The 13598-nt window shown below is 42.6% G+C and overlaps 1 long non-coding RNA gene and 1 other non-coding gene across 2 annotated transcripts in view; one reads left to right on the forward strand and one right to left on the reverse strand.

Moving 5' to 3' along the window:
• Positions 1 to 623: 623 nt before the first annotated feature.
• Positions 624 to 13598, reverse strand: part of LOC141581426 (uncharacterized) — a 29231-nt gene continuing 16256 nt past the window's right edge. Inside the window, exons 2-4 of the long non-coding RNA XR_012514014.1 lie at positions 8989 to 9071; positions 8453 to 8507; positions 624 to 841 (exon numbers count right to left, since the gene is read on the reverse strand). This is a non-coding gene — a long non-coding RNA (uncharacterized LOC141581426). The remainder of the gene's footprint in view (positions 842 to 8452; positions 8508 to 8988; positions 9072 to 13598) is intronic.
• Positions 11807 to 11910, forward strand: LOC120362393 (U6 spliceosomal RNA). The gene has a single exon (XR_005578309.1). It is a non-coding gene; the product is annotated as a U6 spliceosomal RNA (small nuclear RNA).

Raw genomic sequence — 13598 nt, forward strand, 5'->3', positions numbered from 1 at the left:
TCTCACCTCAGCCACCCAGTGGGACTTGAGCGGACTACAGGAGCACACCACCAGGCCCAGCTAATTTTTAAATTATTGGTAGAGATAAGGTCTCAATCTGGTGCCCATGGTGGTCTCAAACCCCTGCACTCAAGTGATCCACCCGCCTCAGTCTCCCACAGTGCCGAGATTATAGGTGTGAGCCACCATGCCTGGTGAATTGTTTTTTTTTAATTAGAAGAATCAAGGCCGGGTGCGGTGGCTCAAGCCTGTAATCCCAGCACTTTGGGAGGCTGAGGCGGGTGGATCACGAGGTCAAGAGATCGAGACCATCCTGGTCAACATGGTGAAACCCCGTCTCTACTAAAAAAAAAAAAAAAAAAATACAAAAAAAAATACAAAAAAAAATTAGCTGGGCATGGTGGCGCGTGCCTGTAATCCCAGCTACTCAGGAGGCTGAGGCAGGAGAATTGCCTGAACCCAGGAGACAGAGGTTGCAGTGAGCCGAGATCGCGCCATTGCACTCCAGCCCGGGTAACAAGAGCGAAACTACGTCTCGAAGAAAAAAAAAAGAAGAATCCAAGGACATATTTTTTCAAGTTGTTATACATTTTCTTATCATTGTACATGACTATGCCCATAAATTTGTTCGGTCAACTCAAATATTTGAAGAAATGTAAAACCATCAATATAAATTTTAGAGTATATGCTACAGAATCATTAGAGTTCAGGAGACATAGAGAAGACTACGTGGTTTAGAGGAATTTAGAGCCAGACGCAGCTGGGTTCATTTCACACCTCTGTCACTTACTAGTTGTACAGCTTCGGCCAATTTCCTCATCTAGTTGAGTTGGTTATTCATCTGTAAAGTGGATATATAAAAATATGTATTACATAGGGGTACTGCTTGAGGTAATGCAGGCAAAATGATTAGTCCAGTGCCCAGAAAACAGTGACTGCTGCTCCTGTGGTGCTGTTGCCGCCATCATCACCGGGATGGTTGTTATGGAATATCTAAGCATAAACCATAAGACTCCTGGAAGAAAGGGAGACATTCTGACCCATGCTTCAAGAAGGCGTTTAATCTTTCAGGAAAATTGTGCCACCAAGTAAAAGGAATGAAAACAAAGATTAGTTGAGAATCCTACCTTTTATTTTCACTTGTTTTCCCCTAGTGGTTAAGTTGGGGGACAGGTTGAATGCAAGGTTGGTTTTTTTGTTTGTTTGTTTGAGACAAGGTCTCATTCTATCACTCAGGCTGGCGTGCAGTGGAACAATCACAGTTCACTGCAGCTTCAACCTCCCGGGCTCAAGCGATTTTCCGACCTCAGGCACACGCCACCATGCCTGGCTAATTTTTAAATATTTTTGTAGAAATAGGTCTCACTATTTTTCCTAGGCTGGTCTCAAACTCCTGGGCTTAAGTGATCTTCCTGACTTGGCCTCCCAAAGTGCTGGGATTAGAGTGTGAGCCACCACACCCAGCTGCAAGTTTTTTCTTAAACAGATTTACCTGAAGGCCTAGGATGGATTCAGGAAACCCAAGAGCTACTCGGGGTTTCTGGATAATTATCAATGCTGGGGCAGCCTCATTACCATGCACCATGTATGGAGGCACAAGGCTATACTTTGCCTCTCCAGGTTTGTGAGAGTCAAGGCGAAGTTCCTTCTCAGCGCTATACCACTTGCCAGACTGTGTAATATAGAAGCTGATGTCAGTTTCACCATGACAGGATGCAGCTCCCTGACTTTCCCCATCCCCTCCTCCGAGACAGTGTCTCATTCTGTCATCCAGGCTAGAATGCAGTGGTGCAATCAGGCTCACTGTAGCCCCCATCTCCCAGGCTCAAGCGGTCCTCCTACCTCAGCCTCCCAAGTAGCTGGGACCACAGGTATATGCAACGATGCCCAGCAAATTTTTTAATTTTTTTTGTAGAGATAGGGTCTCACTATGTTGCCCAGACTGATCTTGGAACTCCTGGGCTCAAGTGATCCTCTGGACTCAACCTCCCAAACTGCTGAGATTTTTAGGTAGCTAGGCAGACATGAGCAAGGCATGAGTGCCTCCCAGTCCCCAGATACGTCAGGCGACCACCAGGTATTGGTCAGGCAGTTGTTAAACTGCCTCTCTGAAATAATAATTAGTTGCAGCTGGTGCCAGGGAAGGGCGGTCTCCCAGTAGATAGAAACACCTGAAGCTGGTTATCAGCAGCTTCCCAATAAGATCTCAGGAGTTAGGCAAGTGGGCTCAAATATGCGTGCCAAAAAGCAAAATGGAGGAGTCTAACTGGTATATCTAAAAACACTCAACTGCTGAGGGAAAAATGCCACAAATGAACATGTACACAACTTCAGTAAACACACTGCGCATGTGGCCCTTCTCAAAGGCTGGCAGGCCACTGCACATGCAGACAGCTTACCCCAAGGAAAAATCAAGGGAGGAGAGACACAGAGCCCCAGAACCATGCCCATGCCAATGTTTACAACCACAAATCAAGGGTCCGGACCATGCACTTGGATCTCTCAAGTTGCCCACTTGGCCCTCTTCCAAGAGTACTTTACTTCCTTTTGTTCCTGCTGTAAAACTTTTTATTACACTTTCACTCCTGCTCTAAAGCTTGTCTCAGTCTCTGCCTCTGCCTTATATCCCCTGAATTTTTTCCTTTTAGGAGGTAAGAATCGAGTTGCTGCAGACCCACACAGATTCGCCACTGCTAACAGGATTACAGGCATGAGCCACCGTGTCCAGCCTCCCTGACTTATGTTTATACATAGTTTCTGCTTTCAGTCTCTCCAGATCAGCAGCAAGCAGGTACGTATTACTTTTGCAACGTGAATTACTCTTAGTCTCAGCTCTTTTAGGAATTCGAACCTTTTGACATCAACACAATGTGGATTACTTGTCATAAGATGAATATTAATAACAAATTATTTTTGGAGACGCACGTGACAGTCACAATACATTCTGCCCACATGACTGTCGCAAATTCTGTCACTTGCTCATGTTTTTACCAGCTTCTTTCCAGTGAATCTCAAGGCTACCTGTAAAGCAAGTAAATTAATAAGTAAATAGGTTGATCCAGGAGTGTACTTGTGTAATTGAATTCCTAGAACAATGCTGTTTCCACAATAATTAATTCATTTGCTTATTCATCAAGCACAAATACACATCTGTATTGAGTCAGACTCTATGCTGGGTACTCAGGATATAAAAGTGAAAATTCCCAGTCTAATCAGGAATTATTTGCTATTTATTTAGATGCCACACATGTAAATAAATAAGTGCAATAAAGTGTTTCAGATGCTACGTTCAAAGTGAGTCTGGGGGCTGGGCTTGGTGGCTCACAACTATAATCCCAGCACTTTGGGAGGCCAAGGATGGAGAATTGCTGGAGGCCAGGAGGTCAAGACCAGCCTAGGCAACATAGCAAAATCCTATCTCTATAATAAATTTAAGGAAATTATACTACCATACTGGTCTTTTCAAAAAATAAAAATAATTTTAAAATTAGCCAGATGTAGTGACACACCTGTAGTCCTAGGTACTTAGGAGGCTGAGGTGGTAGTATCACTGGAGCCCAGAAATACAAGGCTGCAGTTAACTATGATTGTGCTACTCCCTCCAGCCTGGGTAACAGAGTACGACCCTGTCTCTAAAAAACAAACAAACAAAAAAGTTAGTATCAGAAATACTGATTTTACCTGGGCGATCAGAAAAGGCTTGGTACCAGAGCTGGCTTCTGAGTCTTGAAAGATGAGTAAATGGTCACTGGTTGGATATTTTGGGTGAAGATAGCAGAGAACACATTCAGTTTATTTTTTTTTAAATAATTTTAATTCAAAAATGTTATTTATGAAAAATGGAACACTTTTTTTTTTTTTTTAAGACGGAGTTTCACTCTTGTTACCCAGGCTGGAGTGCAATGGCGCGATCTCAGCTCACCGCAACCTCCGCCTCCTGGGTTCAGGCAATTCTCCTGCCTCAGCCTCCTGAGTAGCTGGGATTACAGGCACGCGCCACCATGCCCAGCTAATTTTTTGTATTTTTAGTAGAGACGGAGTTTCACCATGTTAACCAGGATGGTCTCAATCTCTTGACTTCGTGATCCACCTGCCTCGGCCTCCCAAAGTGCTGGGGTTACAGGCGTGAGCCACCGCGCCTGGCCAAATATGGAACACTTTTATGAACTTGCATATCATCCTTTCACAAGGGCCATGACATTCAGTTTAACAGTACCATCAATATGCAAAAAATAGCCTGCTTCGCAGCTTGGGATGGCAGGCATTACCTTAAAGTAGAGCAGTGACACAGACTGGTCAAACTGATCTATAAAATTAGCCAGCACAGATAGGTAGGTAGGAAGGGAAGGAAAAGGAAAAAAGAGTCCAGGAAGAACCCTAGGATTATGGTTCTTAGGGTGAGGCAAAACAAGAGAGGGCCAGGTCAGCAGGGCAAGGAGGGTGACCCCAGAGGCCCCAGAAGAACCGCAGACATCACACCTGCTCTTTCCCCCAGAATGCTACAATGGTCAACAATATGAAATGATGCAGAAATGAGAAGATGAAAAGTGAAAAGAACTCACTGGATTTGGTCTTTGGTCTTTGGTAATGTACCAAGCAGTTTCAGTGACATAGTAGAGGTAGAAACTTGAGTGAAGTCAAATGGAGATGGAATCATTAGAAAACAAAAGTAAAGATGGTGATCAGAATTGGTGAGTGTGAAAGGGATACACATATACTGTTAGAAGAACTGTAAATTACATGAATTTTTGTGGCAAAAGTTTTTAATTCGATCATATCATTTGACCCAGCTATTCTACTACTAGAAAATTATCTCAAGGAAGTGAATATATATCTATGTCAAGATTTAGTTATAAGCTATTCATCCGAATATGGGTTTTAATGGGTAAGAAACTCAAAATTAAAAAGTTTTTAAAAAGAGAAAAAAAGAAACAACTTCAGTGTACAACAATAGGATGTTAGGTAAACCAATTATGTTCTATCTGGGGCAGATTTACCATGAAGCTAATGAAAATTAAGCTTTGGGCTCCTCACTTGCATGGAGCACTTCAATACACTGAGAGAGAGCCAGGCATGATGGCTCGTGTCTGTAATCCCAGTTACTTGGGAATCTGAGATGGCAGGATCCCTTGGTCCTAGGAGTTCAAGTCCAGTCTGGGCAGTATAGCAATACCAGATCTCTAAAACAAAACAAAATAAATGCATACCAAGAGATATTTATTTATAAAAATAATTTATTAAATAATTTATTTATTTATATAAATAATTCTATAGTCTTTTTCTAAAGAGAGCTTCCCCAATTGTATCAGTTTAAGCTCTCCAAATCTGGATTATCCTTGAGTCTGTTTACATAATTATAAAAATAAGATTGCATTTAATAATAGGACAAATAACTTCCCCCCCCCAGAAAAAAATGACAAAATATTTGTACAGGCATTTTTATCACAGAAAAGATGTTAATGGCATAAGGAGATGCAAATTACAACCACCATGAGCTACCACTTCTCACGTACTAGAATGGCTAACTTTTTTTTTGAGATGGAGTCTCACCCTGTTGCCCAGTTTGGAGTGTAGAGGCATGATCTCTGCTCACTGTAACCTTGGTCTCCCAGATTCAAGCAATTCTCCTGCCTCAGTTTCCTGAGTAGCTGGGATTACAGGTGTGTGCCACCACCCCTGGCTAGTTTTTGTATTTTTAGTAAAGACAACATTTCACCATGTTGGCCAGGCTGTTTTCAAACTCCTGACCTCAAATGATCTGCCTGCCTCGGCCTCTCAAAGTACTGGTATTACCGATGTGAGCCACCGTGCCCGGCCTAGAATGGCTAATTTTGTTTAAATTCTGATGAAGATGTGGAGCAACTAGAGCTCGCCTACATTACCGGTAGGAACAAAACATGGTAGCAGCACTTCGGAAAACAGTTTGTGTGCACGCTAAAGCAACTCCATCTTAAAAGTTAATCCACCATGTTGGCTTCTGATTAACCCCGTCTGGAAAGGCCACTAAGTGTGCCAGTTTATCGACTGTTCTTCTTGTAAGAGCAGGTACCCACTGTAAATCCTGTCCTTAGATCAAACAACCTTGATGCTGTCATACCTCAATTGTCCTATACATTCCTCTGAAACACCCCCTTCTATGGTACCTAAGCCCTGGGTCTTGGGTATAATGGTACCAGGATCCACCTTCTCTCTCTCTGCTGCCCCAAACGCAGCAAAGGCTTCTGCTTGTAAGTTCCTATTAAATGGTTCTTTCTAAAAAACTGAATTTGTCAGCCTCTTTTTTGGACTTTGGTGTACGTTTGCATAGATCTGCCCACGACAGAACAGTTTGGCAGCCTTTTACTACTAAACATGTACTTACCATAGGACCCAGCAACCTCACTCTTAGGAATTTATCCAAGACAAATGAAAATATAGGTCAACACAAAAGATCTGCACATGAATGTTTATAACAGCTTTACGAATGATTGCCGAAAACCAGAAACAACTCAAATATGTATCTACTGGCGAATGGATAAACCACTTGTGGTACATCCACAAAATGAAACACTACCCATCAATGAGTAGAAATGAACTACTAGTACATTAAACAACATGAATGTATTGCAAAAGCCTAATTTTAAGTGAAAAAGAGCCACACAGACACACAGACACACACACACATACACACAAACACACACACACACACACACACACACACACAGAGCTACATACTATATGATTCCGTTTCTACAACATTCTGAAAAAGATAAAACTAGGATAGAAAATTATATTCATAGTTGCAGTGGGCTGGAGAGAAAAAGGGAAATTGGGTTCCCACAACCATTTCAGGTTTGGTAATTCACCACAATGACTCACAGAACTCAGAAACATGTTATATATGATATAATAGTTTTATTGTGAAGAATACACATAGGTATCAAGATATTTTTAAAAACCGTAAAAATTTTAAAAATAAAAGATTACGTAGGGCAAGGTCTGGGAGGGAACACAGATCCTCAGTGCCCTTCCCTGGAGGAGTCAGGGAGCATCATCCTCCCAGCACTTCACTGTATTCATCAACCAGGAAGCTCCTCCAAGCCTAGGTGTCCAGAGCTTTTATTGAGGTCTCATTATGAAGGCATGATTGATTAAACCCTTGGCCATATGACTGACCCCAATCTCCCTTGATAGTGTCCCCAAATCCAAGAGCCATATATATTAAGTTTTCCAAGTCATTTTTAAATCCTCTTACTTGACTTGAGGTAAGAGAGACGTACTCCGGTCCCCTCTCCCATGCTGGGAGAGGGAGCGCAGCATACTTGGAACTCTATAGTGTGAATCAGCCAACACTGGACAGACCAGTTTTGAACAATTCCTACTGCAAGCCCTGCATGATGGTGTCTATTGTTAGTTTCTCAGCCACTTGGGCCTCTTCAGAACTTTTAAATTGCATTTTAGGTTCCATTCCACAATGCTTAACAAAATACAAAAAGGTTTCTGTTTTCATGGATTTTAGTGTCTATTAAGAGATAGAGATACTAAATAACACAAATACGTAATTGGAAACAATGTTGAGTCTTATAAAGGAAAGATTCACTAGATGTGATAGACTTTGGTGGCCTCAGGGAATCATGCCTTCAGGTATTTTGCCCTTGAGTAATCCCCTTTCACGTTGACACTAGGTTTGGCCATACAATTAACTTTCACCATTGGGACATTCCAAACATAGAGTAAGCAGAAGTTTGATGAACTTGCACATAGGATTAGGCCTCTTGGAATGCACTTTCTTAGAATCCAGTTGCCAGCCTGTGGAGGAAGCCCAAGCAGCCACATACAGAGGTCCACGTAAGAGTTAACAAAGGAGCCTGGCCAAAAACCCCTGCTGAACTCCCAGTAGGTGGCCAGCATGAAATACCAGACTTGTGACCTTGCAGCTATCTCAGCACCCCAACTGGCACAACACACCGTGAACCAGAACCACCTGATTAACTGATATGGTTTGACACTGTGTCCCCACCCAAATCTGCCAATCTGAGATTCCCAATGTTGGGGAAGGGACCTGGTGGGGTATGACTGGATCACAAGGACGAATTTCCCCCTTGCCGTTCTCGTAATAGTGAGTTCTCATGAGATCCGGTTGTTACACTCTCTATCCTGCTCCAAAATGTGAAGATCGTTCCTGCTTCCCCTTCATCTCTGCCATGACTGTAAGTTTCCTGGCGCCTCCCCATCCATGCTTCCTGTACAGCTCGTGGAATTGTGAGCCAGTTAAACCTCTTTTCCTTATAAATTACCCAGTATCAGGTAGTTCTTTATAGCAGTGTGAGACGGACTAATACATCAACCAACCAAAAGAATTATGAGAAATGATACCCTGTTAGTATTTAAACCACTGGATTTTGGAGTGATTTGTAATGTAGCAATAAACAACAAAAACACAAGACTATGAGAACAAAAACAAAAGACCTACCTAATCTGGAAAACTGAGGAGGCTTTTCCAGAGGAATCAATAATTTACATAGAATCTGGAAGAAAAAAATATATAAGTTAACTTCCAAACAGCGACCAGTGTCCATAATGGCCTGTGTTTGAAGGCAAAGCTAATGCAGTAAAAATCAGAATGGAGATTATTCATTTTCTTTTTGTTTGAGACGGAGTCTTGCTCTGTCACCCAGGTTGGAGTGCTGTGGCACAATCTTGGCTCACTAAAAACCCCACCTCCTGGATTAAAGTGATTATCCTGCCTCAGCCTCTTGAGTAGCTGAGATTACAGACACCAACCACCATGCCCAGCTAATTTTTGTATTTTTAGTAGAGACAGGGTTTCACCATGTTAGTCAGGCTGATCTTGTACTCCTGACCTCAAGCAATCCACCCACCTTGGCCTCCCAAAGTGATAGGATTACAGGTGTGAGCCACCACACTCAGCCTGAAAAACAGAATGGAGATTATTTTCTTGTGCATCGTTGCCTAATTATAAAACAAGTCGGACATGATGGCTCATACCTGTAACACTTTAGGAAGGAGGCCAAGGCGGGAGGATCACTTGAGCCCAGGAGTTTGAGACCAGCAAGATAATGAGTCTCCATCTATATAAGAAAAAAGAATATATTTTTTGTTTATATATATATTAAAAATATATATATTAAATATACATACATTAAAATATATTTAAATATGTATTTAAAGATATTTTATATATATTGAAGTATATATTAAATATATATTAAAATATATATGGAGAGAGAGAGAGGGAGAGAAGCGAATGTGTGCATACATTTATTTTAAACAGCAACAGTATAGTTAAGAAGGAAATAAAAACCCAGAGCTAAAACTGATATGTCTATTCTTGCTTATTAACACGGACTTGCCATTAGAGCCATCTGTGACATACACACATTGTGCTGGGAACATCTGCAATGTTCCTAATCTAATGGTTTAAACGATGGCTCACACCCTCATTAGAAGATATTAGCACCTCAAAACACATTTGTTGGAAATAGCAAGGTACTGATCCCTTCAGATGCTATCAAGTGGCTACACTGTAAACTAATGCACATCCTAGCAAGAACAAAGGGAACCAGACATTGAGTCCCTTCTGTGGACCAGGATATCTGACAGACTCATACATTCTCTCATTAATCTCAGTAATCTTAAGAGCAAGTATTATTTTTCCTTTTCTACTTATTAAAGAAAGTAAGGTTTTTCAAGTTTCATTAGCTTGCGTGATCACACAGCTCGAAAGTAGTAGAGCCAAGTTTTAAATCCCAGGCTCTCTGCCTCCAAAATCTGCATCTATAATAGCTGTTGTTGGTTGCCTTCCCTGCTGCAGCTTCCTCCTTTCATCCAGACGTTTTTCAACACCCATATCCTCCCATCCAGTCAGTGAGCTATAAGGGTGGGTCTCTTGCCTACACAGTATTTTTTTTTTTTTTTTTTTTGGAGACACTCCTCTCTCTGTTGCCCAGGTTGGAGTGCAGTAGCATGATCTAAGCCTCCCAGGCTCAAGCAATTCTCGTGCCTCAGCCTCCCAAATAGCTGAGACTACAGGCGCTTGCCACTATGCTCAGCTAACTTGGGGATTTTTTTGTAGAGACAGGATTTAACCATGTTGCCCAGGCTGATGTCAACTCCTGAGCTCGAGCAATCTGCCTGCCTCAGCCTCCCAAAGTGCTGGGATTACAGGTGTGAGCCATCATGTATGGCCCTCCAGTAGTATTTTTTTCGCAGCAGGTGCAACTGGCACTTGGGGCTGACTAGTTCTTTGCTCTGCAGGGCTCTCAGACACATCTTAGGATGTTTAGCATCCCTGACCTCCACTTGCCATCATTCTAACAACTCAAAATGTCCAGCACACACTTGCATGGCAGTGCTCAGCCTGAAAATGGCCAGTTCACACCAAATACTGTGCCTCCTGTCAATGATGGGTTCAGCAACCTACCCAGCAATTGGTGAGCTGTCCCTTCCAGGGGATTTCCCTGCCATGTGGAAAGATTCATGAACAGGAAAGCAGTCTGGGCCAATGAGATGTAAGGGGAGGTCTGCTGGGCTGTTTTGCACCAGAAGCTTACATACTCTGAAGAAACAGCTTCTTGGCCCTGAAGGTTTTCACGTATGGTGATGACACCCAGAACTCCTCTACCACGTCACTGCCACCTTTATAATGAAGCCACAACCTGGAGGCAAACAGATCTGAACAACTCTGAGAAAGGCAGCTAATACACTGATCACCACGAATCTCTGGACTTTTCAGTTGAATGAACAAATTAAGTCACCTTTATTCTTTAAGCCAATACAGTTAAACAATAAATCCTTAATGTTGGGCTTTCAGTTATTTGTGGAGGCAAATATCCTACCTGATATAACACCTTTTTTAAGGCATTAGGCGCTACTGTCTTTACCTAGAGCACAGGACATGCCCATTTGGGCTAGTGGCTATGAAGACGACAAAGGCATAGATTTCAATTTTGGAATTTGCCCAGCTTTCTGCTCTCTTCAGTTTTTGTCTGTCTACCAGGTTGCTCCCTGCTCTAAGCAGAAGACATGTGCTTTTTCCAGTTGAGTGGATTCCTTTGCCTGCCCTCTCAGTCCCACCTTTGCCTACCCCCTCAGATGTCTCTCTCCATAACGTATTGACCCTCTGTCTAGACTCTCCAGCCTTTCCCTTTCTACAACTCTTTCCCCAAAGCATGTGCACATCTCCAGACCTGCCCCTTGGTAACCAACCCGCCCTCAGGCTATGTACTTCTTATCTGTGGCCCTTTGCTTTCACTCGAGATAGCCAAGCTCCTTAGAGGTGACCTTTTCATCTACTTCTCCACTTCCTCATGTTTGCATTCTCCTCTGCCAATTAATCGTCAAACTACTGCGATCTGATTGATGCCACTAACTTCTCTAATGAAACTGCACTGGTAATATTCACTGATTAGTTCCTACATAATAAATCCAATAAGCATTTATCTTTATAATATCTAACCTTTCTGCTAAATGTGTTAACCAATTCCTCCTTCAAAAATTCTCTCTTGGGGCCAGGTGCGGTGGCTCATGACTGTAATTACAGCACTTTGAGAGGCTGAGGCAGGCAGAATGCTTGAGCTCAGGGGTTTGAGACCAGCCTGGGCAACATAGTGAAACCCCACCTCTACATAAAAATACAAAAATTCGATGGTACGGTGGCATGCACCTGGAGTCTCAGCTACTTGGGAGGCTGAGGCAGGAGGATTTCTTGAGTCCAGGGGACAGAGGTTGCAGTGAGCCGAGATCACACCACTGCACTCCAGCCTGGGCCACAGAGTGAGACTCTGCCTCAAAAAAAAAAAAAAAATTCTCTCTTGGGGCACATATACTAAAATTGGAATGATACAGAGAAGGTTGGCATGGCCCCTATGCAAGGATGACATGCAAATTTGTGAATCATTCTATACTTTTGTAATAAATAATAAAAAGAGGAAAAAATTCTGTCTTTTTTATGTTTGTGCTACCATCCTCTAATGCATGAGCTCTTAATCTGGGGTCCATTGACCACAGGAGTATGAATAGGAAAAAATATATATCATTATTCACTCTGAAATTCAACATTTTCTGCAGTTATGACAGTTGACAACCAACCATGGTAGTGTAGGCATGCCTATGTCTTTGTCATTAATAGAAATACAGATGTTTTTTATCATACAGTACCACTGATAGGAATATCTTGTGATATTATTTATACTCATCCCTACTATTATAGTTATTAGACATCTTGTTAGATTTCCTTATTTAATTTGTTAATAAAGAAGCATATAAAATATTCTAAAACAAATTTGTTTTTGTGCAATCACATGATGGGCTCTTCCCGCCCATTGCACAGACAAAATCAGTTCACCAAGACCGTGCGGTAGAGAAACAGTTTAATTTTCTACAAAGGAGAACTGGAGTTATCACTAAATCTGTCTCCCTAAAGTTTGGGAGGCTAGGGATTTTTATGGACAATGTGGTGGGCAGAGGATTAGGGACTGGGTGCTGCTGAATGGTTGGGAATAAAATTATACGCGTGTGGAAAACAGTCCTCTGAGTCCTTCTCTGGGTGGGGCCACAGGACAAGCTTAGTCATGAGTCACCAGTCTGGGTGGGGTCAGTCTGAAGAACATTTAAAAAAAAATCAATTTTCAAAGTTGGTCAAGGTGACTCATGCCTGTAATCCAAGCACTGTGGAAAGCCAAGGTAGGAGGATCTCTTGAACCCTAGAGTTCAAGACCAGCCTGGGCAAGATGGTGAGACCCTGTGCCAACAAAATAAAAAAGATTAAAGTGTGGTGATGTGCACCTGTGGTCCCAGCTACTGAGGCAGTAGGATCTTCTGACCCCTGAAGTTCAAGGCTGCAGTGAGCTGTGATCATACCACTGCACTCCAGCTCGGGTGACAGAGCTAGACCCTGTCTTTAAAAAAAAAAAAAGTTAGGTTCTACAATAATGATATAATCTCCTTTCTTCCTCCCTTGTTTCTTTTCTTCCTTCTTTCTCTTTCCCTCCCTCTTCCCTCTCTCCTCCCTCCCTTCCTCTCTCCTTCCCTCCCTCTCTCTCCCCTTCCCTCCCTCTCTCTCCCTTCCTTTTTTCCTTCCTTCCGTTTCCTTTCTTCCTTCTCTTTATTTCCCTCCCTTTCTTCCCTTCCTCTTTCTTCCCTCCGCCCTCCCTCTCCTTCCCTCCTTCTCTTCCTCCCTTCCTTCCTTATTTCCTTCCTTCCTTCTCTCTTCCTTCCTTCCATTTCTTTCCTTCTCTCTTTCCCTCCCTCCTTCCCTCTCTCTCTCCTTCCCTTCCACCTTTCCTTCCTTCCTTCTTCCTTTTCTTCCTTCTTTCCATTTTTCAAGAGAAGAGGTCACACTATGTTGCCCAGGATGGTCTCAAACTCCTGGGCTCAAGCAATCCTCCTGACTCAGCCTCCCAAAGTACTGGCATCACAGGTGTGAGCCACTGTGCCCAGCCAATGGTGATATAATCTATGGGAAAAATTGCGACTGTCACAAATCTAGTGACCTCTGGCCACATGACCCCTGAGCTGTAAGGGATTATGGAACTACACCTACATTTTAGCAGAGTTCAGGCCCTTCCCATAATCCTATTCTTACGGTTTTCCATTAG

The sequence above is a fragment of the Saimiri boliviensis genome, chromosome 15 (genome assembly GCF_048565385.1).
Source record: "Saimiri boliviensis isolate mSaiBol1 chromosome 15, mSaiBol1.pri, whole genome shotgun sequence".
Classification (NCBI taxonomy): Eukaryota; Metazoa; Chordata; class Mammalia; order Primates; family Cebidae; genus Saimiri; species Saimiri boliviensis.